The following is a 26,680-nucleotide window of genomic DNA, read 5'->3' as shown; positions in this document are numbered from 1 at the left end:
GATATCAAGAGACATTTAGAATTTCAATATATGTGACTAGAGAATATACATTCCATTGTGTAGCATACTCAATATTTCAAAACTATCATCATGGAAAGAATATTAAGAGCTTTAGAACAAGAAAAAATAGTGAGACATCAACGCAGGAGCATCACAGTAACACCTGGAACTCACATAGAATTCTAATATCAATCCCACGCATTCCATGCTCTATTCAAATCCTATCACATGTTTATTCCCTAAAGCCATCCACCAGTGATTTTCTAGTCCCTGCAGTCACTGAGGATCAAGAGTCTGGATCAGCCTTTCCCATTCGGTTATGAGTTTCCAAGACAAATCAGTGCACCAATGCTGGTGGAAGAGGCTCTTGACAGCACAGTCTCCTAAGCATCCCTTGCCATTTAGAATCATGTTGCTCCTTCAGGAATCCCTTGTTATGGACCCTGACAGTGGGCACAAGAGGAGGTAGCATTCTGAACTCAAAGGAGGAGAGTCTACAGGGTTCCTCCTCATTCAGAAAGCTTGGATGATTGCCCTGCTACTACAAGCAGAACTGACAAGAGAGGGAGCTCCTGACTGGCCGGTGCAGTCTCGAGGACAGCCCCTCTCGAGCTTTGCTTGTTTCTCGAGATCAATGGTCACTCGAGTTCGGCCTGCTTCCCGTTCAGGACGTGTCCACATTTCTCGGAAGAGAGAGCCATACTCAAAGGATACAGCTTAATTGATGCTCACCATGACTCACCACTGGCAAGTACATTCACTGCACCTTCATGTGGTAGTAGCCAATTTGCCATTTCTTGTTCAATTTCCTTAACGACTAAACGGACTAAACTGTGGAGAGAGGCCAGCGAGCCTCACTCCGGACTTTACCCTCTGACCATGCACCGCCCATGTCCCAGCCTCCACGGCCTGGGAACCCCTTCAGTGTCCCCCAAGATGATGATTACACCGGAGTGCAACAGGGGAATCAGTTGAAGGAATCCCAGCCTCCATAGCCTGGAAGCCCATTCAGTGTCCGCCAAGTGGATTATAACACCGGAATCCAATGGCGTAAGCCCTTTAATAGTTCCCAGTCTCCTCCACCTGAGACCATCTTCAGTGTCCCCTAACCGGATTATAACTTCCTACCCCAATGGGGAAAGCAATTGAACAGCAGAGACCCGAGCGGCATTGCCCCTCTGGGACTACTTAGAAGGACTCAGCACAAGTTAAGATGCACAAAACCCTATGACGACCAGAGATTCAAAAAAACCTGAAGCTCGTGTTAAAGAAAAGCTGTAGAAACTCAAAGATCATATAAAGGCTTCAGTCAATAAGAGGGCCCTAGACCCCAGAAGGGAACTGACAAAGAAGAAGAAATGGACAGTTCCACTTCCTCTGAGGGTTCCTAAGGGCATGAGTAATCCACTGACAAAGTATAGCAGATCACTGAGTAACCCACTGACCAGGGATATAAGAACATCTTCTTTACATCCTGCTACCAGAAAAAGAGTGGCCTCACATTTAGTGCCCATTCTTGGGAAGATGAAAAAAAAAAGTGGGTTATGTCTACTGGGTTTGAAAACATATCGACTTTGATGAGTTGGTAACCAGAGTGCCTGCAACATCTACAACACACAGTACTGGATAGAACAGTGAAAGATTCAACGAAGATCACACTGTGCCTGGGCCAACTTCTGCTGACTCTTCTACTGACAAACTGGGACAGATAATTTCCCCACACATTCCAGGTTCCCAACATCCTTCCCTATCTAAACATGGAGAATTCGGATCTCCCATTTTTCCCCAAGATGTTCATACCCACCCAAGACTTTCTGGAAATAACCAAATGTTTCCAATATTCTATAGGGATATTCCGTATTTGCCCAGTTGTAAAGAATTCTTCCCACAGATCCTGAATGGAAAATCATACATTTTCCTCTTCCAGAAAGAGTTTATTTTTTTTCTTCAATCTTTATTAATTTGGGTAATTCTTATTTACATTACAAATGTTATTCCCTTTCTAGTTTTCCACGTTAATATTTTCCTAGCCCCTCCCACTCCCCTTCTAGAGGGGTGTTCCTCTCCCGATCCACCCCCACATTACTGTCCTCCCCCCAACAATGCCATTCACTGTGGGTTCAGTCTTGGGAAGACCAAAGACTTCCCCTTCCACTGGTGCCCCTTAAAGGCAGTCAGTGATTCCTATGATTTTGGAGACAAGGGTTAGTTCATGTATAGCCTTTGGGTAGTAGCTTAGTCTCTGGAAGCTCTGGTTGGTTTGCATGTTTTTTCATATGGGGTCTCAAACACCTTCAGCTCTTTCAGGCCTTTCTCTGATTCCTTCTGCTGGGATCCCTTTCTTAGTTCAGTGGTTTGCTGCTGGCATTTTCCTAAGTATTTGCCATATTCTGGCTTTGTCTCTCAGTAGAGCTCTACATCTCGTTTCTGTCGGCCTGCACTTCTTTGCTGCTTCATCCATCTTATCTAGTTTGGTGGCTGTATATGTATGGGCTCCATGTGGGTCAGGCTCTCAATGATTGTTCCTTCAGTCTCTTCTCTAAACTTTGCCACCCTGTGCCCTAATATGGGTATTCTTGTTCCCCTATTAAAGAAGGAGTGAAGCATCCACATTTCGGTAATCTTTCTTCAGATTACTCTGGTCTGTGCATCTTGGGTAATTCGAGCATTTGAGTTAATATCCACTTGTGATTTACTGCATAACATGTGTGTTTTTTCTGTGATCACTCAGGGGGATATTTTCTAATTCCATCCATTTGCCTATGAATTTCATGCAGTCATTCATTTTAATAGCTGAGTACCACACTGGTCATGCAGAGAAAAGATCTAGGAACATGGGGTGAAGGAGATTCTTCTGGATAATCATTTTATTCCCAATTCCATTCCTCTGATATACAGTTCAATTTCCTAGGTTTTCTCTGTTTTCCACAGGTCAGTATTTTTCCTATAGACCTTTAACTGAATGAATTTCATATTACATTTTCCTATTTTACTTTCCTTGATAGGGGACTTTATAAATATATTCCTGAATGTATACTCAAAACTTCTGTTTTCCAATTCCAATTTTTGAAATGATTTTTGCAACAAAGGGGCTCAGCTATAGAGTATAATAGTTTAAATATTATGTACATACTTCAAAGGATAAACTCCCTAATCCTTATTTTATCCTAAAATTACCAGACATCAGTAATGCAAAAGACACCATGGAGTATAGAATGCGTTTCTGTAGTCCCATTAGTTATTAGTTCTCAAATATCTACCTTCCTGTGTTCCCAGTCCCTGACTTGAGGGTTTTTGACGTTCTACCATGATTCTTTCTTCAGGCCAAACATAAGATTTAGGAGGATGGACAGTGAGAGGAATGGCTTCAGGTCCAGTAAAACCACAAACCAATAGGTTCATATTAACAGGGTGGAGTCTTTTGGGCATTGTCATTTGTGGATGCTACAAACTTGACCTAGTTGTGCAGAATCCATGTAAAAATTGCACCTAACCAGCTGTACGAGCCACCAAATGTATACTTAGCAGCCACCAAAACCAGATAAAGTTGATAAAGCTAAGCAGTGCATTCTGCAAGGAAGCTGATATAGATCTTCCCTGAGAGACACAGGAAGAATCTGACAAGTAGAGAAGTGAACACTAGTGGCAAACTAGTGAACTGAAAACAGACCTCTTGTTGGTATATTTTGAGAAAGGATTATAAGAACAAAAATGCCAATGAATCAGAGCTTTCTGGGTCTAAACAAATATTCAAAGTGTAAATGTACAGACCTAGGGCTCTAACTGCATAAGTAGCAAAGGATGGTCTTATTGTGCATCAACGGAAGGAGAAGCCCTTCATCCTCCCTGGGCTTGACTCCCATTTCAAGGGAATGTCAAGGACCCGTAAGAGACGTTGTAGAAATGGGGAGAGGGACAGGTTAGGGATCTTACGGGCAGGAAATTGGGAAAGGAAATAACATTTGAATTGTAAATATAGATATATCCAATTGAAAAAAGGAATAAAATTTGCTAAAAAATAAAGAAATTAAAGAAAAGAAATCTGCCACCTAATCACACCTATTGACTCAGCAATCTAAAGGTTCACTGTCCGGAAATGGTACTCAGATTACTACTAGTGAAAAGACTATGATGATGAAGGCTCAACTAGAAGCAATTCTATCTCCCAGATATCAGTGTCAGACACAAACTGCAATATAAGAATCCAAAGCATGGAGGAGTATACTCTGACACAATACTTGGTTTACCCTTCTCTGCTGAGACTTTTTTTTTCTGGGAAAAAAGAATAAAAGTCATGAGCTCTCAGGAAAACAATTGTGTCCTTACCAAAACTTGGCTTTTGGGATAAAGAAATTAATGATATAAAGTCTCTGACTTCTAGGAACCATAACAAGCAGGAATCCAGATACTTCGGAGAGGCTCCCACCTCCTGATTCCCATATGTGGAAGGCCCAGAACAAGGCTATTTCTTCAACGAACCCACCCAAACCCTACCCAGGAATCATGGAGCTTTCCCGGGGACCAAGTATTACTTCCCTTTTTTATATCAAGAGAGAAGGTCAATTTCCTTCGCCCCATCTCTGATCTCTTCATCCTCTTTTTTCTCCCTCCCTAATAGCTCTTTATTCTGAATTGAAAGCCAATTAGGAAACCCTAGAGGTACTGAAGTAATATCCAAGAGTCAGTTCCTGTCAGCACAACACTTGTGACATCACATAAGAAGATTGGGATCTCCAGGTTACAAGATTTTTCATGGAGTTTCTAATGATGATGTCACTGAGATCTGCCATGGCCTACCAGCTGAACAGATTTCCTTACATTGACCAGATTCAAGGGTGCCCTTTCCCACAGTGTCTCTGTGACACAGTGGAAACCTTTACATGTTACATCTCTCTACAGCTACAGGCTTCTCTTTGCTTCATTAATGGTTTCATGCTCTGAATGGTGAAAGTTATTCAGAGGCTTGGCATGGTTAGAAAAGATCTAGTAACATGGAGTTGAGGAAATTCTTCAGGTTAATAATTTTATTCCCTGGACCACTCTTGTGACATTCAATCCAATTTCCTAGCTGTTCTCTGTTTCCCAAATACCAGTAGCATTCTCCTTACAGACCTTTAATTGAGTGAATATTTTATTATATTTTCTTATTGTACATTCCTTAATAGGGGAATATATATATATATATATATATATATATATATATATATCCTGAATTTGTCCTCAAAAATCTGTTTCCCAATTCAAAGTTTGCAATGATTTTGGCAACAAAGTGGGCCAAGCTTTAGAGTGAGTATAACAGTGTAAATATTGTGTATGTACTTCATATGATAAACCCCCAAATCCTCATTTAATCGAAATATTAACAGACATCAGTAAAGCAAATGTCAACATGGAATATAGAATGTGGTTCTGTAGTCGCATAATATATCAGACCCCTAATATCTACATTCCTGTGTTCCCAGGTCCAGAGTTTCAGGTTTTGAACGGTTTGCAGTAATTATTTCTTAAGGAGAACATAAGATTCAAGAGGATGTGCTTTGAGAGGAATGGATTGAGGACCAGTGAAACCTCAACTTCAATAGTTTTATAAGAACAGGAGGTAGTCTATTTGGCATTGTAATTTGTGGATTCTCAATTCTTGACCTTGTTGCACAGAATCCATGTTAAAATTCCACATAACCTCATAGCTGTAGGAGACACCAAAAGGATATATATATATATATATATATATATATATATATGTATGTATAGGTATAGGTATAGGTACAGATATAGATATAGATATAGATATAGTATAGATAGGTATAGATATAGATATAGATATAGATATAGAGATAGAGATAGAGATAGAGATAGAGATAGAGATAGAGATAGAGATAGAGATAGATATAGATATAGATATAGATATAGATATAGATATCACAGCCACCAAAACGACATAAGATTCATGAAGCTAAGAAGTGCATACTGCCAAGAACAGGACATAGATCTTTCTTGAGAGACACATCTACAGCATGTCAAATATAGAAGTGAATGTGTTGTTGTAAAAATACAAAAATGATAAAGTAAAGTTGCTTTTTAGCTGCTAGTTCTGGCACCATGGTGTCTCACGTTATATGCTAGATATCTTGGCTGAAACCCATCCCCATTCCTTAGCAGCCCAGTATCTATTTCTTTCACACCCATTCCTCCACTCAAACCCCCTCATAATAGAACACACAACACATTAATATTTGAATAAATTGATAAGATATAATTGCCCACTTAAACATACAAAGCCCGGCCGGTATCATCCATCCCTTAGGAACATTAATAACAACCTGTAAATGGACAGAGCAGAATCTCAAGGTCACCTGCCATGGCTTCTCACCCTCTACCCTTCCTGTCTCTCCTTTTCCCTCTAACTCCTCCTCTCCCTTCTAACTTCTATCCTGCCCATCCTTCCTTCTCCTCCAATGAAAGATCTCCTTCTATCCTGTACCTGCCCCTCACCTGTACTTTACAAATTCAATGAGTAGTTGGTCTGGTGAAGTCACCTGAGTTCTGAGTACATGACTAGGCAGCTGTCCTTGGGGCAGTGAAATTAGCACTAAATACAGATAACTTCATGGCAAACCACAACATTTCCCGCTTTTTGTCCAGTTAAAAAGCTTTTTCACTTATACATAAATTGAGTGCAATTATTACCATTCTCCAATTTATAAAGCATATGATATACTCAAAACCCAGTCCATCACCATATCAGTTAGACAGAACATTTAGTTCTTCACTCCAGCTTAAGAAAGCCTTAAAATCTACATTATATCTTGGCTACCTTTTATACCATCTGATAACTATCCAATAAAATATGTATATTCAGAGTTATACAACCTGGTAAGTTATGAGACTATAATAAGACTTCAACCCCACCAGAAATTTCAGAAAAACAATATATCTATACACATAAGAAGCCTAAAAATGCATCTAGAACTGACAGGTTGTGGAGACAAATCTCCACTAGCACAGTCCCCAGTTTGCAACAGGTAAGCGAAGTCTTCCGTCTTCTGGCCTAAAATCAACTGAGAGACTCTTGAATTGCATATTTTTCAGGGCTCATCACCCTGTCTTGGCAGGGTTTATCAGTCAACTATTCTGCATAATTTGTCCTTTCCTGGATAGTGTTTTGTCAGCAGATGAAACAGGCATTTTTTCCAATGGCTGCCAAGCCACAAAGCATTTCCTCATCTGGAGGTAGAGATGTTCAAATTCTTCATTAAATCCACCAAGGGGAACTGTTAGGAACATATATGTCTCAACAAAAGATATATAACTTTAAATCTCAAATTTTGTGGATTTCTGACATTTTTAAAACCCATCTATCTATATAAGACTATCTGGACTTTTGTCTCCATTTCCTAAATTTTATCTTGAAAATACTCTTACAAACTCAGAGCCATGACTTTATTTGAACCTTAACTCACAGTTGTAATCAACTCAGAAGTTTGCAATGACAACAGTAGAAGGACTGGCACTAAACCTTGTACTCTTAAACATTTTTGACAGATAAATTCTATACCAAAACAATGATTTAAGCTTAGTTACCAAATGAGATTATGACTGCACAATTCACTCTAGCTAATTCCTCCCTGTTAAATTATAACAATTTCTAAATTCCTCATTAAAACTACTTTAGAATAACAACTTTTAGCCCTCCCAAAGTCCAGGGAATTGGGGCGCTGACTCCTCCATAAGTTCTTTTAGCTAGACATTGACATTGATATATCCTTGGGGGTGGGGGTATGAAGAATGAATCAAAGGCTGTAGCTGATGAGTCCTGACTGTACCCAGCTAAAAGTCCTTGAGACCAGGATTCCAAGTAGGTAAACTCTGCAAAATACAACTCTCAAGACAAGGTTTAGAATCGAGCTATCTTTTTGATTGATTCTCCAGAATAAATTTTTTCATGCAGTCTACCTCTATCAAATCTGATCAGTATGACTTTGTGAGATTTCCAGAGCCTAATCACACTTTTTAAGAAGACAAAGACAAAATCTTTCTCCCAAAATACTGTGTTCCTTAGTCTGAAACCAGAAAATCTTGTATCTTGCGCTCTCTTCCAGAATAATAATATAATGGAAAAACTCAAAGTCACACCCATCATGAAGATGAAATAATCTTTAAAAAGTAAGTAAGGTAAACAATGAGCCAGATAGGCTTTTGTAGTCTGTGATATTATGAAATTAACACAAAGTTCCCGTGGAGCCACCGTTAAGAGAATATGAGCTTCCTATTGTTGTAAATATCAAAAGTAACCACAAACCCTAGCTAGCTGGCATCAACAAGCAATATGGTCTTTAGTAGGGTAATTCATAAAACAAACTAAATACCTTATATCAATTCTAATATCAATAAGCAACACATCAAATCAGGACTTTGCCCAAAATATCTCACTCTGTTTAAGCATTCTACCTGGAGTTACAGATTTTTCTTTACCCTCAATAACTTCTACAATATATGTCTGCATTCACTTCCCGGTGTTACAGACATTTACTACAACATGCTACTTGAAGCTAGTGACCAATTTTTCCCTAACTAAGTTTCAAACCATAGATGAAAATCACCACGTGATTCAGGTAATCACTTTACTCTCCTTAAAACAAACTTAAACACCTTCTAGCAATTCTAAAATCAATATGCAACTTAAAACTCAGGGCTTTAGCCCAAAATATATCCCTCTGTAAAGCTCTCTACCCGGAGCCACATATTTTTCTTTAACTTTAGTAACTTCTACAATATATTCCTGCAATCACTCTGCCTGGTGTTACAGACATTTATCACAACTCTCAACTCGGAGGTAGTGACTAATTTTTCCTTATCTAAGTTTCAAATCATGGATGAAAACCCCTCCTGATTCAGAAAATGTCTCTACACTCTTCTTTCTAAAACCAACTTTTATCACTTTTTAATAATACCTGTAATAAAGAAGTACTTGTGTTGCTAGGATTTCAACCCAAAATTTACATGGAACCCACCTTAAAAAGAATATGAGTATCCTGAAAGAATTACTAAACAACTTTCTTTAAAAAGCAGCTTTAATCTCTTAACTCTCTGACCTGCACTTACTTATTACACAGCAGGGGACCGACAGCATGTCAGCCCAGGCAGCTTCTCCATTTCTTTGTTTGATTTTCCGCCCTTAAGTTACCACATGACTTAACATGGAGCCGGTGTCCTCTTACTTAGAAAATAAAACTTTCGCTCAACTCTAAGGATTGCTAATGGATTCTTGATCATCACCTTGGTTCACCATCTGTTGTTGTAAAAAGAGAAAAGAAAAAAGTAGAGTTGTCTTTTACCCCACTAGCACTGGCACCATATTGTCCCATGATATCTGGTAGATATCTTTGAGAAAACAGATCCCCACTCTTTGGCTGCCCAGTGTCTCTTGCTGCCACACACTTTCCTATCCTCAAACTCTCACGTAAAAGAACACACAACACAATAATTTTGACCGAATTGATAAGATATAATTGCTCACTTAAACATACAAAGCACTTTACCATCCTTCCCTTAGGAACATTAATAACAACATGTAAATGGACAGAGCAGAATCTTGACTTCACCTTCCATGGCTTATCACCCTCTCCTCTTCCTGTCTCTCCTTTTTCCTCTAGTCTCATCTTCTCCCTTCAAACATCTCTCCCACCCATCCTTTGTTCTCTTCCAATGACAGGTTTCCTTCTGTCCTGCTCCTGCCACTGAACTGTACTTTACAAATTCAATGAAGAGGTGGTTCTGGTGAAGTCACCTGAGTTCTGAGTACAGGACTAGGCAGCTATCCTTAGGGCAGTGGAATTAGCATCAAATACAGATAACTTCAGGGCAAACCACAACAAGTAGCTTTGATATCCTAGTGAAGTTTTTCAAGCCATGAAAAATTAAAAATGTGATCATAAACTAGTTTTTTTCTCTTGCTTGATGCTGAAAAAAGTGATACCCAATACTGTATGAGAACTAGTATTACATAATACATGTAGAGAAAACAAATTACTCCCAAGGTAAACATAACTTCTTTTTTTTAAATTTATTTAATACTTAATAATAATTCTTTGGTTTCCGGGCAAACATCCCCCTCCCCCCTTTCCTTCCTTATGGGTGTCCCCTCCCAACCCTCCCCCCATTGCCACCCTCCCCCCAAACATAACTTCTTAAGTAAGCAATTGTTATAGAGTAACAAAGAGTAACTAAAGTACGTTTTCAGTTGGTTTGCCTTAACTGTAGGCAGCAATATGAATTTACAGAGTAATTGTTAAGTATTGTATTATTTATCTTTAAAAGTAGCCTCATAAGAATATTTAAATAAAACATAAATCTAAACATCTGTATAAAAATGTCTTTATGATCAGAATCTGCTTTATGATCAGAATGCACATCTGTGATTGGCAATCCTTATTAAATCCTATCAGGAAGCTGAGGGTAAAACTGGGTCAGAAACCAGTCATGAACAGTCCAGCCTTTGTGACAGTCACACCATTAGCCTGTGCCACCCATTGTTCTTGATCCCTGACCTTAAAAGTTCCCAGCCTTTCCGAACTTCAAATTGCTCCATAATTTTTTTACATGAGATTCAATAGTGAAAACATCTTAGCCAGCATCACAAACAATTTCATTTTTCCAAATGCTTTTTAAGGCTGGTGGTCATCACTGACCATTCTACATTTCTCGGGAAATGATGGAAGCACTGATCTGCCCCAGAAGCAATCCCTAAAAGACCTTGATCACTCTTATTGCAAATGCCAATGGCGCTGCCCTCTGAGTGGTGGGAAGCTCCATGAGGATTTTCATGCACTTCTTAGATTAAGAGAGATATGAGTGCAACAACCGAGAGACACTCTGCATGAAGTCCTTGTTGGGTTCATAAATTACCAAAGTCCAACGAGGCTGTGCTGAAGAGTGGGCCATTCCCCAGGAGTTCTCATGCTGTTTGCCATTCCTCCTTCACAGGCCTTGCCCACACTCCATGTCAGAAACAAATTTGAACCATGCTTTTACCCTGGGTAGAATTTCAAATACTATGCTGTGTAGGGAGATTGGGCAGCCTTACATTGTCCTTGACTTTAATGGAATTGCTTTATGTTTCTTTCCTTTTAGGTTGATGTTGGGTACTGACCTGTTGTCCATGGCTTCTATTATGTTTCTGCATAGGACTAGTATCCCTGATCGCTCTCAAGCTTTTAACATGAAGTAGGGTTGTAACATTTTTGCAAGCTTTTTCAGCATCTAATGAGATTATCATGTGATTTTTTTTCTTTCAGTTTCATTATGTAGTAGATTATATTGATGGATTTTAAGAAATTGAACCATCCCTCCCTCCCACTAGAAATTAATAATTGCACAGCATAACCTGCAGAAGGGATCTCATATTCACATGCATACTCTAACAGCGCCCCCCCAAAAAACAACATGCAAAGAAAAAAACCATGCACCCTACAGATCTAATACTGACATACACACTCAAACATCACAATCGAAAAAACAAAAACCAACACACATGCAAGCAAAAAAAAACCCTGCTCCAGCAACATCAAAATAGCATGAACTAAATATGACTTCTCATTAATACCTTTAAGCATTAATGTCCTCTGCTCAACAGGAAAAGTATACAGGCTAACACAATGGATTTAAAAACAGGATCCATCCTTCTGTTGAACTCAAGAAACACAATCCAGCAACCGAGATAGATACAACCTCAGACTAAGTGGTTGGAAAAGGTGTTCCAAACAAATAGACACAAGAAACATGATGATGTAGCCATTCTAACATCCACCAAATCAGACTTTCAACCAAAAGTAATCAAAAGAGATGGGGAAGGACACTTCATATGCATCAGAGGAAAAATCCACCAAAATGGCATCTCAATTCTGGATGTCTATATGCCAAAGACAAAAGCAGCAACATTGGTGAGAGAAATATTGCTGAAGCTTAAATATCACATCTAACCTCACAAATTAATAGTGGGGGACATCAATGTCCCGCACTCCAAGGGAAGGTCATTGAGACAGAAACTAAAAATAAATAAATAAATCAATTAATTAATTAATTAATGTTGTAATTAACATTTGTTTCAAATAAATTGACCTCACTGATATCTACAGAATAATTCACAAGAACAAAAAAGTACACACTCTCTTTTCAGTACCTCATGGAACCTTATCCTAAACTGACCATGTTCTCCCTCGCTAAACAAGGCACAGCAGATACAGAAAGACTGCGCTAACCATTGGATCTTCTCAGATCGCCATGGACTTCAACAATAAGAAAAAGTCTATAAGCACACGGAATTATACAGCACTCTACTTAAGAACCACTGGTTTAGAGAAGACAAGAAAAAAATTAAAAAGCGTTCCTACAATTCAATGAAAATTAGACACACGTCTCCAAACTTAAGGGACGAAAGAAAAGCAGTGCTAAGAGTAATGTGCACATGCAGCACAGAGCGCTTTCATAAAGAAACCAGAGAGACCGCACACTAACAACTTCCCAGCACACTTGAAAGCTCTAGAATAAGAAGAAGCAAATACATATTAAAGGAGAAGAGAGCAAGAAATGATCAGACTCAGGGTGAAAGTGATCCATCAGAAACAAGGAGAATACAAGGATCAAAAAAACAATAGCTGGTTCCTTGGGAAAATCAACTAGACAGACAAACCCAAAGACAGATAATGTACTAGGAGAGAGAGCATCCAAATAACAAAATCAGTAATGAACAGGGTGCCCCATCAATGGACAATGATGAAAGTCACAGTCTGTGGATCCTATTCACCTACCCGGGCTGCGTTTTCAAGAGCTGGTAGGAGACGATGAATCTAGTCCTGCAGAGACTTGATGTTCCAGGGGAGGGGATGCATTCAGAGGGGTCCTCTACTCAATAAGAGTATAAGGGGAGAGGATAGGAGGAGGGACTGTAAATGGTGGGAGCCTGGAGGAGTGCGGTGACAGGGCAGCATTCCGAATGTTACTTAGTGAATATAAACAAACATTCTAGCAAGGGGCTAAGGCTTGACATCATGGGAGTGGGGCATGACATTATAGGGGTGGGGGAATTACATCATAGTGATCGAGGCATGAAATCATGAAGATTAAGAGAAAATAGATGAAACAAAAAAAATCAGCCAAGAGGGAACTGAGACCTAGACACAAACATGGCAGGCGTTTACCTATGCATGGTATTGGCTGTGAGATAAATCATATTCTATCTACAATCCACAAATGCATAGAGGACAAAGGAAAGCAGAAGGCCCATGTGGGGAAGTGCATCGATCAATGTGAAAGAAAAACTGGAACAGATTCTGTGAGTGAGTAAGGGCGACTGAGGACAGGAGTGGAGGGTCAGCGGGAAGATGGAGGGATAGCACGGTGCAGAGAGAACCAGCCAGAAATAGGGGACATACGGGTTAACGTGGAACCTCGATGGAAGCACTGGTTAATCATGGTGAATAGAGGGTCATGTTCCTGAGGACTTAATCTGACGGAGAATGGAGAGTACGAACCTGCAATCCTTTGAAATTGAGCAAGTAGGACGTCAGGGTTAATGATGAGACACATTCCGTGGAGTCGATTTCTGAGGAGGTAAAATGGAGATTCCTGAACAACAGACCGATGCTGGGACAGAGATTATAAAGATATAGCAACAATGAAAATTAGGTAAATACAACCATTATTCTATAGCCATTAGATGCTCACTAAGCACATGAAAAGGTATGCAGGATCCTGAGCCATAGGAAATGCAAAGCGAAGCCATACTGAGACGCCATTTCTAGTTCTTCTACAATAAACAATAGAACACAGAGGTTAGTGAGAGTGTAGAAACTGTAATCACTATGTATTGCTGCTGGGAATTTGAACTAGTATGCAACTTGGGAAAACAATTTAGTAATTCTTGTATACCCACACAAACCTTGTATACTAGTGTCCCAAGAACAGTGGGCATGGAGGCAGCTATTAGCTGGGAAAGTAAACTCATCTTTGCAGTTGCAAGGGCAAAGAACTTGACTCACTTCCCTCCACATACATTGAGGCAGAAGTGCTCTGTCATAGCAGGAACCATTCAGGTCTTTGTCCCAAGGTACTATACAATAGGATGCCCTGATTTTGGGGGGAAAGGAAAGGGGTAGCTAGAAGTGCTAGAGGTCCATAATCTAACATTCTTCATCCTAACGGAGAGATAGTTGTGTGTCCATGATTATTACTGCTCTATTCACAATACCAAGAAAATGAAACCAGCCTAGTATTCCTCAAAGGATAAATGAACAATGAATATAGTACATTTACAGAAAGGAATTTATTTGCTTATTTATGAAAATTTCAGGAAAATGGATAGAACTAGATTATATCGATGTAGTGGGGCTAAGATAGACATACTGCATGTTCTCTCTCACATGTGGATTGTAGCTTTTAATGTTTATATAAATGTATATAGGTGAGGGAGTCAGTCATGCAGCTGAAAGAATAAACATGGAAGGGGAGAAGGCATGGAGTAAGCATGGAAAAGGTAAAAGAATAAATATGACATGTAAAAAGTTTAAAAAAAAATAAAGATATAGCAAAGGAGAACTTCCTGGTACCTTAAACCTGCAACTGATGTAAATGCACACGAAAACCCCTTCCTGCTCTCCAAGGTTCGTTTAGCCCTTTTCACCCTGAGTAAAATATATGCACACAACCATAGCGTGTTGCTGAATACCTTCTAACAGAGCTGTGACGCTGAAATCCTTGGAAGACACCAAAATTAATTTGCAGGCAGAACAATATTCTGCTGACTGACTGGTTCCTGGTTCCACTCAATCCTTTCACACCTGTTGTGCACCTGGACATTCGAGGAAGGAGACAAGAGATGAGGGCATGTTTGTGTGTGTGTGTGTGTGTGTGTGTGTGTGTGTATGTGTATGTGTGTTTGTGTGTGTGTGTGTATCTGTATATTGGTTGTCATCTGTGTCTGTGTTTTTGTATATGTGTGTGTATGTGTGTATGTGTCTGTTTGTGTGTCTGTATGTGTTTATGTGTCTCTCTGTGTGTATGCGAGTGTGTGTCTGTGTGTTTGTGTATGTGTATGTGTGTCTGTGTGTTTGTGTCGTTCTGTCTGTGTCTCTGTGTGTATGTCTGTTTGTCTAACTGTGTATGTCTCTTTGTGTGTGTCTCTGTGTATCTGAGTGTGTGTACATATGTGTGTGTGTGTGTGTGTGTGTGTGTGTTTGTCTGTGTTCGTCATGCACAAGCTAACCATCCTCAAACAGACTGTCTGGATTGCTTATCTTTTTAGAAGGTTGGCGAATCTTTCTCTTATGCTAAAAGACCACTCTGGTTCTCAACTCTCTCTGTGAAGTCATGACAGGTTGCATGATTTTCATGTGTGAGGAGTCTGTCCTATTGAAACTTGCTTGCTTGGATACAATATCACTTGAAAAACACATCTCAACATTTACTATCCTTATTCTGTGATCCCTCGAAGGGATTATTCCATTATTATTATTAATAATAATTATTATTACAGGATTATTCCATTATATTGTTATCTGCATTGTTACCAGTTTGCTAAAGTTCATTGTCAGCAAAAAGAAAGATTTTGTATCATGTGGGTCCAATTGGACGGCCATGTTTTTGTTCTTGGAATTGAAAGATTTATTTGCATGCTCCTAAGAGCAAATGCATGCAATTACAAAGAGTTCCTTGGTCTTCTACATGAGAGTGACATCCTCACATAGTCCTCTTATGAACTTGAGAAACAGAGAATTTAGATGGGGAATGAAAAGTATGGTGACCAAAGACCAGTTAGGGAGAAATAAGACACTTTTCCACAATGTTTCAGGCTTTGGGGATTGGTAGACATTACATAACCGTCTTTTTATTCATAGCAGGAAAAGTTAAAATTATTAATAGAAGGCAGAAAATTTTAACAACATATTTATGCTGGCTAATTTAAATTCCCATATTTCATCTCTGGGTCATTATATATTATCTTACAGATTCTTTTTGAAATTCTTTGAAGAAGAGAAAACTGGTATGTGTTTTTCTGTTCACATTCATAAAGCATGGCTGTTGCTCTAGTGATGGACAGACGGTACAACCGTCAAGAGACAAACTGACTTTCTTGCCAAAGAAATAAATCTTCACCTTCATGTAGGCAATTTCATTCTTAGGTGCAGAAGATTAAAATCCCCTGGTAATTCTTCCTACAGCTACCATTTCCTGTATATTGTAATATCCTAGGAAATGGGTTTTCTCTTTGCATTTTTTTCAAGTGTTAAGATCTATAAGAAAGTTTTGACTGTGTTTACTATTTGGAGATCTTCTTTTTCTTCTTTCCTATAGATGGATCCTGGGTTGTAGACTCTCAAGCATTTTCTGATCCATTTCTCACAGTAGGGGCTGTAAATGAGATGAGTCTTCATCAGGAATAAACGAAAGAAGACAGGTAAGGTAATAGAGAACTCCCCTGTGAGTCTGAGATGACTGTTGTCATCAACCTGTATATCTAAACTATAACTTTGAAACAAAGTACACTCACATGAGTTTAAGCCATTGTACTTTTCATTGTTTAAATATTTGCAATAAAGAGAGCTTTAAAAGTAATAAAGTTGTGTGATGTGTGTACCTAATTTAATAGATTCCCTAGTATATCTTAAAAGAATATATAAATGGTTTTCCTTCATGTTGAATATAATGAAGACAGTGTCTCTTCTAAAATTATATGTAGTAATTTTGACATCTGTAAAATTTAATATGTTCATATCTTGCCAAAACATCAACCACAATTACTTATGAAATACTTCCTATACTTCCTCAGTGTTTATTCCTAAACTTTGACTTTAACATGCATTTAGAAGAATAGATATTGAGGAGGATAGAGGGAGGGAGGAAACTGAATGAGAGGGGAATTAGGGAAGGGAGTGGGGATTGGAGATATTAGGTATAGGGAAAGCAGGGAAAAGAGAATGGAAATCACAAGTGTGGGGTGTGCATCTCTAGGAAGTGCCAGAGACCTGGGAAAGGCAAGGCTCCAGGGTGTCTATTGGGTTGACTCAAGCAGTGGTGATACAGATCCTTAATTGGCCACGGATGTCGCCAGGCATGAATCCCAGTAATGTGGCAAGGAAAAAAACCCACCCAAAAAATCTTCAATCTAAAATGAACACAGCCTACAAGACCTCCATAGACAAAGATAGATAGAGCAGACATGGAAGGTCCAACCAATGGTTAGCACAGATTGAGATCTACCCCATGGGCAAGAACCAATCTCTGACAGTAGTAGATACTCTATCATGCTTGCAGACAGATTCCTAGCATAACTGTTCTCTGAATGACTCCACCCAACAGCTGAGAGAAACAAGTGTAAAGATTCACCACCAAACATTAACTGGAGCTTGGGGAGTCTTTTGAAAAAAAAAAAACAGGTGAAGAAATGAGGCCAAGATGATATGATGGACTTCACAGGATGACCAATAGTGTCAAGTCACGGGGACTCTTGAAGTTTGCCAAAGACTGAACCACAAACCAGAGAGTGAACATGAACTGAACCTAACCCCCCACGACATAGGTAGGAAATGTGTAATTCTGTCGTTTTACGGGTTCCCACAACAATATGTGTTGGTATCCCATGAAGATGGAGTACCGATAATGGGATGAAAAGTGAGTAAATAAATAAATGCATTTTAAAGACACAGATGTCCCATCTATAGACAACATATTTTGGGAAAGCCCAATTCTAGTTGTTCGGTACACACATGAAGACAAAGCCTGTGGAGTGCTATGACCTTAGAGGCCATAATCCTTCTCATTCTGTTCTTCCATCAGAGTCACCAAGCTCCACCCCTGGTTTGACTAGTGTATGTCTGCTTCTGTCTGAGTCAGCAGCTTAATGGAGTCTCTCAGAGGGAAGCCATGCTACACTCCTTTCTCCAAGAATAACAGAGTGTCACTAATAGTGTCAGGGATTGGTGCTCATCCATGAGGTGGGTCTGAATCTGCACTAACCTTTGGTTGATCATTCTTCACTCTCTGTTCTATACACAGCCCTTTCATTTCTTGTGGTCAGTACAATTTTTGGGTCAAAAGTAGATGTCTCTATCATTCCATTTGGTTTGCTCTCCGGCTACAGGAGATGGCTTCTTCAGATCCATTTCACTGAGGCTGATTTTCAGCTAAGGAAACACGTATTGATTCATGAGCATCTCTTACTCCAGCTCTCTGCTTCTTTCTGGATATGACCTCTACCTCCCCACCCCTATCCATCTAGGCTGCTGTGTCTGTCCTCAGTAGCAGATGATGTGAACATAGAGACTAGATGTGCAATGGGAGTAAATACCAGTGGGGTCCATTCCTGCTCAGAGGAGAACGTGCTGGGGAAGGATTGGTGAGGGGTGAACTAGAGGGGGGCAGTGTGCAGCATGTAAAGTGAATAAATAAACAAATAACTATTAAAATAACTAAGTCTTCTTGAAGGAAAGAAGCAGGTGTGTGTGTGTATGTATGTGTGTGTAATTAAGTCTACTTGAAGGTAAGAGCAGTTGTGCATGTGTCTGTGTGTGTGTATGTGTGTGTATATATATATATATAGATAAGAAGCAGGTGGGTGGGTGTTTAATTTTAAATTATCACATTTGAGAAAACTGGACAGTTTAGGCACTATTTTTAACAAAAAAAATGGCGTTTGCTGAAAATGAAGAAATTATCCGGTGATTAATACCATTATCTTTTCTTCCAGAAACCCGAGGCCGATCACCAGCTCCCGAGTGACACCACACAAATGGCTGCAATTTCAGCGTCACAGAGTCTCACACCCTCTTCAACCTCCTGAACACTTGGCATGCATGTGTTGCACACGTGAACAGGAAGGTAAAACTCTTACATATGTCCAACAAAAAGTATAAAAACAGAAGAGCAGTTCCTGGTTGAAATAATTTGATTTTCATGAATATTAATAGTGATGATCACAGTCAAATAAACACTTTATTGATCTATATTGCAATCAAAGGCAATAAAGTTAATGATCACATGAGTCACTTAAAATCTATTTATTTAAAAATTTGCAATAAAAATTTGCAGTAATGAAATTAAAATTTTATTAATAAACAAATTAATAAATATTAATATTCTCTTATATAGCTGAAAATAATACTTTTCTCCTATTTATTGGCTTTCATAAATATTGCAGTTTGTGGTTAGTTTGTTGTTTGTTTTTGTAGGAGTTCATTTCCAGGTATTAGCCCATAAACTCTATAAATACATGCAGAATACACTATAGGAACTAAGGCTCTCTTGTGTTGAATCCAGGAAGGTTGCTCTCTGTTTTATTTCTTGTCTGATCAATTTTCTCTATGTACATTACAAGGATATTTTTGTTATTGGATTCTTCTACTTTTGTGAAACTGATAGCAGATAGAAGATAAGTGCAGAATATTTAATTTTTGAAGATCATTTTTGAAGCTATATCCTGATGTCTGCACTATCAATGTTGTAGATTTTCCAATGCATGGTCAAATGAACAGCTATTCAGGTACTAAACATGCCTTATAACTAATGTTGTTTTGTCGTTTTAAAGAAGAAGTCAGAAAGGGATGGTGTTTAATGTAAGGGACTCTGTGGTGGAAAACAGGAAGGAGGAAAGCATTTAAGATACAAATAAATTAATAAAATAAATACAAAAAATAAAGCAGAAGTCAAACTATACAGGAAAATCGAATTTAATTGACAGGAAACAGTATGGATTTGTATCGAAACCTACTTCCTGAATTTTATATACTTTAATCAATCTAATGACTATTTCTCAAAAATCAAAAAATTGAAAAAAAATGTTACAAGTAACACAGTAAGTTGGCCAAATCAGTACAACAATTTTTCTAGAAGAGCACACTTTCTAAGCCTTTATCTACTCAAGAAATCTAGTTGACATTTAGTTATTACATATCTTACATCATTCTTTTCTGTGATAATTCATTACTATTTTCATCTTCTGTGACCACATCTTTGAAGATAAATAATTACTTTGCAAGAATGTCTCTGAATTTGGATTTAATCAGTGGTTTTTCTCTTTTAGGTGGAGATTATATGTACTTGACCCAGATTCCAAAAAGTGTTTCTTGCTTTGCTTATCGCAGTTAAGCATTAGGAGGATTCCTATCATCTTAACAACACCCAATTATGGAGCAATGAAATTATTTTCCTTTAGTAGTTAAAATATTTTAATGTATTTTTCTTTTGTATTTTAAAATAGAAGTAATAGGAGAATTACATAAAGTCTATGGAAAGACTGTGTGTCTCTTCAAAACTTTAAGATTTGTTTTCAGCATCTCGGTCATTCTTTTACCAATATTTTGACACGAATGGTCCTTACTGCATGTAAGTAGACTCAGAACAAGGAGTCCAAGGAGAATGTAATTACTGTCTCTCTCTTTGGGTGACTCATGCCTAAAACAATACTGTAGTTTTAGTGTCATGGTAATTTTTTTAATGTCTTCAATATTTTCAGCACACTTAAATGGAATTTTATTTTTATTTCATTATAGTCATAAAGACTCAAGATTATAATTTTATGTTATTTTATTTTCTTGCTGAATAGCAACCTGAATCTAATGATGTTACACTAGCTGACTTATATATTTGTATTCTGTCACTTGTAAACCCACTTCAATTCCTGTATAATGTGTGCATGTATGCTTGGGTGTGTGTGTGTGTGTGTGTGTGTGTGTGTGTGTGTGTGTGTGTTTGTACATGTGAGTGTTCATATGTGTGTGTGTACATGTGTGTTTCTACGTGTGTTTGTGTGTGTGTGTGTGTGTGTGTGTGTGTGTGTTTGTACATGTGAGTGTTCATATGTGTGTGTGTACATGTGTGTTTCTACGTGTGTTTGTGTGTGTGTGTGTGTGTGTGTGTGTGTGTGTTTATCTGAAACTATGATATTGATGTTGAGAATCACCTGGCTGAAATTCTTTTTCACCGCACTATTAGAAATCAAAAAGTGGAGGAAAGACAACTCCTGTTCCAAAATCATAGGCCCTGGGTGCCCAGAACTGAAGTATATACTGACCAAATGGTACATAAAGAAGAGGCTAACAATTCACTGTCCTGAGATCTTCTTACCAGTTCCAGTCCAATACAATGAATTTACATGTACTGAGGAATATGGAATTGTAGCATAATAAGCTGAGATCATTTATAAACAATTTCTCGAAAATTTCCAAAGAGCTGAGGATTGATAAAGAGAATTTTCAAGGCCACTGAGACATAGCATGTGGTTTAAACTCTGCCCGATGAAAACGTGTTTAAGTACTGGACTAATCTACTAAAGTAATTTAGCAGCAAGCATACTTTACACTTGTTTGCAATTAAGCATGGTGGTGAATAAAGAGAACACTCTAAAACAAATTAATGTTTTTAAAAGCTTGTTTCAAGACACCCAGAAAGAGCACAATTGTTTTGTTTTCTTTCTTTCAGAGATTTTGAACCTTTTTAAAAGAGCACTTTGGGATCCTTAATTACCTATTTATTATCAGAACTTTCTTCAGACCCAGAGTTCTTCTCAGTGCTGCCTTGACTTCAAGGTTCCTTAAGCTAGAGATGATGAGGGTCAGCATGGATGTCACTGTGGTATGGAAGATGACCAAGAGTTTATCAACTCCTTGTGGGTGGTTAGATTTGGGCCTCAAGTACTTTCGTCCCAACCCTACTAGGCAACCTATTCCCCATGAAAAAATTGCCAAAAGGGTACATACCTCACGACTCATTTGGGTTGCAGAGTGAAGCGGGGCCATACAGTGGCCAAAGGCCAAGGCTGCCAATAGGCAACACTTAGTTGTACCAAAAAGTGTGAAGAAAAACATCTGTGTCGCACATCGCTCTGGAGAGATTCCTTAGATCTCACTTACAAGGCTCTAAATATCTTGGGTATGACAGAGGCAGTGTAACAAATTTCCAGGATACATATATTCACCAGAAAGGAGTCCATGGGGGTGTGTAGAGATGGACTTGTGTAGGTAGCAAAGGCTATGAGAGCAAATGAGGGTGAACAGGAAGAAGCATTCTCCAGGAACCTCAAAGTTCATGGCAATTGCAAAGCATTTGACAGACAAACCCTTTTCCTCCCACAAAGAGAAATCGACACAATTGACACTCATCTCCTGGAAGACAGAGCAGTAAGCCATTAGAAGGATTCTTGCAGATGAGACATATTGATTTTTTAATACTTTTAGACACTCAGTTACATCAGAGTCAAAGTCTTTTTCTGTAGTTACAAAAATCAAAGCTTAGAAGTGATTTATTCTCACAGATTTTCATATCTAATACTTTCTCTCTTAACACCAGGGGATTTTCCAAAGTGTCTAAGCATTGAGCCAAGTGTCCAAATATTTAAAGATGGTGCAAACTTGTAGTCCTGGCACTAATGAAGCTCAGACAGAAGGTTTACCATGGGTCTGAGTTCAGTTTCACATGCTGTATAAGCACTCATTCAAATTAAGGAAAAGAAAACATTGACTGCATCTCATTTTTTTACCCATTCTTATCATTAACTAGTCATCAATGTTATGCAGAAGAACATATCAACCCACACATTGCTATGCTTTAGTGTTGCCACAGGTATAGTCTCTCCAACCACCCTGTGTGTGTGTTGGGCCCCGATTATTCTATGACTGCTATTATGAATATTCAAACCCACACAATAATATTATCATACCCTCAAGACTCTTCTTTTTGAAGACAAAGATAAATCAAATAATCATCTGATGAATTAATTTTTACTGGCTTACATACATAAATTTAAAGTCAGGGAACATCTAGATGTCTGCATAATAATGACAGGGTCAGAGACACATCTGAGCCATGAAAGAGAAGAAGGATCAACCAAACAGGACCATAACCCTTCATGCTGGATCCTTCAATATGGCAGCTGTTATCTGTAACTTAATAGTTTCTGTCTCTTTATAGAACATGTTTTCTTAGTGAAAGTATCACTGCATAGGCATTAAATTACTGTTTTCTTAATATTGTTCATAATATTCTATCAATCAGACTATTGATTTAAATTAAAAAAAAGAGAGAAAAAAGAAGTGTTGTCTTGATATGTATTCCAGGCTAACATGAAACTCCTTATTCCTCTCCCTCAGTCTCTTCAATGTGAGTATTCAAAGAGCAAGACATGGTTCCTGGCCTTATAAAAATTTTTTCCTATCCTTTCATCTCAACATCTTAGAGTTCGACCAAATTTCCTGTATTTCTGTACACATAGTATCTATACAGTTCATTCCTCTTTGCTCACTTTTGCATCAGGCAGCTGCTGTGTGCTTGCTTGGTTACTTACATGGAAAACTGTTCAATTCCAGCACAGCCTTGTCTGTTTTCAGACACCACCCTCTCTGCTTTCTACAGTTACATTCTGTTTTTCACACTGTAACTTGTAAATTAGCTGTTAACACTGTGGTGGTGACTACTTTTCACCTTGTTCACATTGTAGCCTTATATGGAGACTGAGTATGGACTGCAAAGTTCTTATCATTATGTTTACCATCCTTACCAATCCAGGAGCTCTCATGTAATGAGAAGCTCCAGTGTTTAGCTTACTTTGGCTCCTTAGGGATTCTGCAGTCTGATATCTTTTCCCTTCAAATGACATAACCTTTCCTGTTTTGTAGGGTGTATATGTCTTTGCAGAAGTTTGGGTTTTCTTGCCAAAAATTACTTTTTCCTGACAAGAGTAGAATAGGAGATACCACCAGCCTATTAGGTTCTCTCTCTATTCACTTGGTTAATGGGATTTCAGAGATATGTGAGTAGATCAGTCGCATGGTTGATCCACAAATCAAATGTGAATTTCTATATTTCCAAGTTAGAAAAACACATGTTACCTATGTTTACAAATACCATATCAGACACACACACACACACACACACACACGCACACACACACACACACACACATGCACACACACTCACATGTATTCCACATACACATGTGTGCCTATATATTCATGCAGAAACACAGACACGGAGAAACAGAGGAGAGATAGAGCACATGGAGATTGTAAATGAATTAAAATGTTAGTATAAACAACAATGCAGGGTAACAGTATTTGTTTACATCCCATTTCACCATTTGGTCACTTAAAGACATGGATGAGAAAACAATGTATTACCAATGAGTTTGCTTGTGTGTGAAATAAGTTAATTTCCCAAATCACTTAAGTTGATATGGTGTTGAATGCTTGTCAGCTACATGGGTCATGAGCATGTGTGCATGCCTACCCACACACATTTCCAATTTACCTTTATGGACACTCTGTTTTGGGGAAATTCTCATCATCGTACATAATTTTCGTTTCTATTCACTAATTCATCATTAGATTAATTTTCTATTGGGGATAATAAAAAAAAACAGCTCCCCAAACAACAACAACAAAAAAGCAAAGCAATACATAGTTTCTCATGGGGGCAGGAAACATAATCAGGTAAACTTGCTTATTAGATCTATTAGATTAGATCTGCACCCATTCATGCAAAATTTGTAAAAATCTAAGTGTAGAGAACAGGAGACGGACTTAAAGCTCTGACAATTATGAAGCAGGACGTCTGTTGTACATACTTTGCATCTCAGTGGACTCTGCTCTTGTAGAAAATTGCTGGAATGCAGAGGATTCTATTGTGATGCATTTCACACTTATTTTGATGTACTGTAAATATTTCTCCATATTAAATTAAAACAAACAATCAAAACAAAAACAAGTAAACAACCTTCCCACAGCTAACACAGAAAAGGAATACTCTTTTAAATTTGAAATATTTTTAAAGAATCTTCCTTTTCATTAGTAGTTTCTGAATTTGTATAGGTAGCTCTCTAGTTAGAGAGTGAGGCCTTTCCTCTCCTAGTTAAATTTCCAGAAAATCAACTCAAGAACCAGAATGTTTTATTTACATTTAAATATGTGCAATAAAATGATTAGCGGGAAATCTTGAGTCTGCAGGAGAGATTGACACATCTGCGCACCTCAGCCCACATCCCTGATGCAAGGAGAAGTTGAACAGTGCTTCTGGACACTGGGATATAGGAACAGTCAGCCATCAGTACCCACAGTTCTGGTCTGCAGCGAGGACTGCACGGAATGGCTAAACAGTTCCCTGTACCCAAATCCTATAGGGGAGAGAGCTTCCTACACTCATGCGTTCAGAACACCAGAGACAACCCAATGCCTACGTGCAATCTTAGAAACATAAGAAACAAAACCAATACTACTTGGCATCAGCAGAGCACAGTTATCCCACCAAAGAAAACATTGGATATTTAAACTCACCAGAAGAGCAAAATTTAGATTTCAAATCACATTTGTTGATAATGATGGAGGATTTTGAAAGAAACCTAAAGAATTCCCTTAGAAAAATGCAGGAAAACACAAGTGAACAAGTAGAAGCCCTTTGATAGGAAACACAAACATCCATGAAAGAATTACAGGAAACATGACCAAACAGGTGGACGACTTGAAAATAGAAATAGAAATAATAAAGAAAGTAAAAAGTTGACAAAGATGGAGATAGAAAAACAAAGGGAGAGACAAGGAGCCGGAGATACAAGAATCAACAGAATACAAGATATAGAAGAGGAATCTCAGGGGCAGGAAATACCATAGAAATCATCGACACAACTGAGGAAAATAATGTAAAAGCAAAAAGTTCCTGGCCCAAAACATACAGGAAATCCAGGACAAAATGAACATTTCAAACCTGAGGTTAATAGGTATAGAAGAAAGAGATGACTCCCAACATAAGGGGCCAGCAAATATCCTCAACAAAATTAAAAAAGAAAACTTCCCTGACCTATAGAAAGTGATGCCCAGCACACAGAATTCCAAATTGATTGGAGCAGAAGAGAAATTCCTCCCCTCACATAATAGTCAAAACACCAAATGTGCAAAACAAAGAAAGAATATTAAAAGCACTAAGGGAAAAAGGTCCAAGTGATATATATATATATATAGTCAGACCTATAAGAATTACACCAGATTTCTCACCAGAGACTATGAAACTGTGAATATCCTGGACAGATGTCAAATAGAACCTAAGACAGCACAATTGCCAGAAAAGGTTATTGTATCCAGTAAAACTTTCTCAGTAAGACAGAGAAAACAAGATATTCCATGACAAAACCAAATTTATGAAATCTCTTTCAGCAAATCCAGGCCTACAAAAGATAATAAATGGAAAACTCCAGCACAAGGAGAGAAAATACATCATACCGAAAACAAGAATATAGTTTCCTTGCAAGAAAATGAAAAGAGGGACATACAAAGATAATTCTACCTCTAACTAGAAAAATAAATTTCTCTACACATCAATGGGCTCAATTCCCCAATGAAAAGGCACAGACTCACAGAATGGATACATAAACAATATCGAGCATTTTGCTGTAGGCAGGAAACACACCACAGAGACAAAGAAGGAAGCTACCTCAAAGTACATGGCTGGAAACCACATTTCCAAGGAAATTGCCTGAAGACGCAAGTTGAAGTTGGATTCTAATGTCAAATAAAATTGACTTTCAACCAAAAGTGTTTAAAAAATATAAGGAATGACATGGCATCCTAAGGAGAATAAACAGGATGATGACTTCACATTCATCAGAGGAAAAACCTATCAAGATGAACTCTTATCGTATGTATCTATG

At 38.3% G+C, this 26,680-nt stretch overlaps 1 long non-coding RNA gene across 1 annotated transcript; it reads right to left on the bottom strand.

The window, feature by feature from the left end:
- Window positions 1-9,089: 9,089 nt before the first annotated feature.
- On the bottom strand, window positions 9,090-18,980 carry LOC103694631 (uncharacterized). Its single transcript, XR_597868.4, has 4 exons — window positions 14,723-18,980; window positions 13,723-13,804; window positions 13,530-13,600; window positions 9,090-9,289 (listed from the first exon to the last, which is right to left on the bottom strand). It is a non-coding gene; the product is annotated as an uncharacterized LOC103694631 (long non-coding RNA).
- Between the last annotated feature and the right edge of the window lie 7,700 nt (window positions 18,981-26,680).

The sequence above is a fragment of the Rattus norvegicus genome, chromosome Y, assembly GCF_036323735.1.
Source record: "Rattus norvegicus strain BN/NHsdMcwi chromosome Y, GRCr8, whole genome shotgun sequence".
Classification (NCBI taxonomy): Eukaryota; Metazoa; Chordata; class Mammalia; order Rodentia; family Muridae; genus Rattus; species Rattus norvegicus.
Note: the sequence above shows the minus strand (reverse complement) of the source record. Positions and strands in the feature narration are given on the sequence as shown.